The following is a 3597-nucleotide window of genomic DNA, read 5'->3' as shown; positions in this document are numbered from 1 at the left end:
ATAACGCGCCGAATATTCTCTTCCAAGACGTCAATCGTCTCGGGCTTATCTGCGTAGGCAAGCGACTTCACATAGCCCCACAAGAAATAGTCCAGCGGTGTTATATCGCACGATCTTGGAGGCCACTCCACAGGTCCGCGGCGCGAGATAATGCGCTCACCAAAAGTTTCCTTCAATAAATCGATTGTTGCGTTGGCTGTATGGCATGTAGCGCCGTCTTGTTGGAACCAAAGGTCGTCCACATCAACATCGTCCAATTCAGGCACGAAAAAGTCATTAATCATGGCTCTATAGCGCTCTCCATTGACTGTAACATTATGGCCGGCTTCATTTTTAAAGAAATATGGACCAATGATTCCCTCTGCCCATAGAGCACACCAAACAGTGACTTTTTGAGGATGTAACGGCGTCTCAGCAATGGCTTGTGGATTATGTTCACTCCAAATGCGACAATTTTGCTTATTGACATACCCATTCAACCAAAAGTGAGCTTCATCGCTGAACAAAATTTTCTTGTGAAAATCGGGATCGGTGGCCATCTCGTTTTGGGCCCAAATTTGCACGATTTGCAAACGTTGTTCAGGTGTAAGTCTATTCATTATGAAATGGCAAACCAAACTGAGCATAAATCAAGTGACAGCTGTCAAAAAGACCATCTACGAAAAAAGTAGTGCTAACTTGAAAACCTAACCTCTAAAAAAACACCCTTTACAATTCAACGTTGTTGAGGCTTAAATCTTTCTATGATGAAATGTCAATGAATACTGAAAAAAATTATGTATTTGGTATTATTTATCTGGCAAAAACAGTCTTTTGGAATAAGTACTTCCAATCCGATCACCCTTTATATCTAAACCTATACTCACTCACAGACCTTTCGATCATTTGTGCACACTTACCCAGCTCAGTGGTGCACAAATGCTCTTGCAGCATTCCAAGTGAATTCATGTGTACGCCAGCACAGCACCAACTACATCTCAAAACTCTTACCTAGAGCTCACTGGAAACGACTGCATCAAGGCGCTGTTCAATAGCGCTTTGCGCTCTGTGCTGATACTGACATATCCTTTGATGCATACCTACTTACTCACCTCTTGCAAATTCAATACCCCTTTACTACGCTCAGTTTGTGCTGAAGTATCTTTTTTTCTTTTGAGCTCAGAATTTCGCATTGATCATCCGGTAAACTGAGGTGGTAAATCTTTCTATTTCTATTTTTTTCCATACATTGAATTTTTAAGGAGGTGTAAAATTACAAATTGAAAAAAATGTTGTGAAAAAAATATGATTTTTAGAAACTCATATGTATGTTTTTTCAATGGTCAGATAGTTTTCTGCCATCAGTTATGGAAAATAATTTCAGTTATACAAAAGCGTTTTAAATACAATGGGCCTTTAGCCTGAGTGTGTTAGGAGTTACCAAATGTCTGGGTGTTTCTTGGCTCGACTTTTCAAATTTCAGATTCAATATCACCAGCGTCAACGTCATAACATACAAACAAACTCCAAATATAAAACATAAAATTATTAAAAATTCCTCTAAGTAGAATAATAATGAAATTAATTAAGAAAAGGCAGTTTGTCAGTTTGTTAGTAATGTAAAATAAATCATAACTTGGGATTCAAATCTTCAAACAAACGAGGGCTTGGTATATTCAGAGTTTGTTTGCAGTCAATTAAATTTATGATGAAGCCGCTTCTTCAGTGAAATAATTTATTTTTTATGGTTACATAATAGATTCAAATTAGCAAAACTTCGAAATCGGTTTTAAATTTAAAAACTAACTCGCAAAGTTAAGGATTAAGTTAAGCCGTTTTTTTATTTTAATATCCCACTAAGCAATTTCTGATAATTTTTTTTTTTTTTTGGATTGAAACGTTATAAATATTTAAATACATTTCATTCTATTACACCTAGTTCGCAACTATCAAGTAGTATTATTTTATTAAATTCGACAGTATTTACAGGAAATACGTATATAACTGGAAGACAGCTGACAGAAATTTACATATATTTGTCAGTCAACAAAATTCCTGGAACAAGACCATTTGGTTTTTTTTTCGTTTAAGTCTCCGGCATTGGTCATCTGAATTGGCAAGTCGCCGAGCCTTCGGGTTAGTATGTTTTTCGAGCCTTTCGGCATGAGCAACAGCGTAATGTTTGACAACTTCTGATACTAATGACATCTTGAGGTCACGATGTAAATCAGTGTTCCTCACATACCATGGTGCGTTTACTGCCTTCTTTAGAAACTTGTTTTGAAATCGTTGTATTTCTTCGATATGAGTTTGTTTGGCACAGCCCCATAGCTGTAGCATAAGTCCACACAGGTTTAAATACTTGTTTATAAATTAAAAGTTTGTTTTATTTTAACGTGCTCTTTCCAGCATAGTTTGGCATCCAGCGCCACCCCTAAGTACTTCGCCGTGTTGGAGTAAGGGATTTTCGTGCCAGAAATATAGGTATACAGGATGATATTGAATTTTTTTGTTTGTAAAATCCGGATGAAGTGACTTGGCTTCATTAAGTCTTATACGCCACTTTGTAGTCCATTCGGTGATTTTGTTAACATCTTCCTGCAGTTTGCTAGAGGACTGTGTCTCATCCTCTCCAATTGCTAAAATGCACGTATCGTCAGCAAAGGTAGCTATAGTGCTAGTCTCAGAGACCGGTAGGTCAGATGTGAAAAGCACGTAAAGTATAGGGCCAAGGATACTGCCTTGTGGAACCCCGGCCTTAATTCGCTTTAGGCTTGAATTAGAGCTATCGCACTTGATCCTGAAATATCTGTTATTTAGATACGAAGTAAATAGGTCGGAAAACTCCCTTGGAATCAAGATTTTGATTTTATGGAGTAGCCCATCATGCCATACTTTGTCGAAGGCCTGAGCAACATTGAGAAATATGGAAGAGTACACTTTTATCTTTTCGATTGCTTCTTGTTCGATTGTAGAGTACTTTGCTCGAAATCCGAACTGGTGCGTAGAAATAAGGCGTTTGTTTTCAATCAAAGGCTTTAACAGCTGCAGAATTATTATTTCGAGTAGCTTGGACATTATAGGTAGCTAGGAGATCGGCCGATATGATGACACTTCGTGAGGACTTTTGCCAGGTTTTGGTATCATTATTACCTCTGAAATTTTCCAGTACGTTGGCACATATTTTGCTTACCTATGGCTGCGAACTATGGGCGCTAAAAACACTAATCAGCTAATTGATTTGAAAGAAAAATATTGCGTAAAGTTTATGGACCTGTAAGATTTTAAGATAGTATGAGTTGGAATTATTTGCAAAAAACGAAGCTGTGATAAGATTTCTAGAATCGCAGAGGATAAGATGGCTCGACACGCTTTTAGAATACCCATTGAGATAACAACTCGAAAGTCAGTTCATTTACGCTCTGTTTGAGGCCGCAGAAGAGAACGCCCAGAATGAGATGGCTGGAAGACGTGGATGTTGACCTTGAAAAGCCAAACCTGCGGCGGTGGCAGGTGGTAGCCTTAGATAGAAACAGATGGCGTCAGGTTGTGAATGAAGCAAGGGTTCACCAACGGCTGTGGTGCTAAGAAGAAAAAGAAGATAATTTGGGTGCAAGG

This window comes from Anastrepha ludens, chromosome 6 (genome assembly GCF_028408465.1).
Source record: "Anastrepha ludens isolate Willacy chromosome 6, idAnaLude1.1, whole genome shotgun sequence".
Taxonomy (NCBI): domain Eukaryota; kingdom Metazoa; phylum Arthropoda; class Insecta; order Diptera; family Tephritidae; genus Anastrepha; species Anastrepha ludens.
This window is presented reverse-complemented; position numbering follows the sequence as displayed.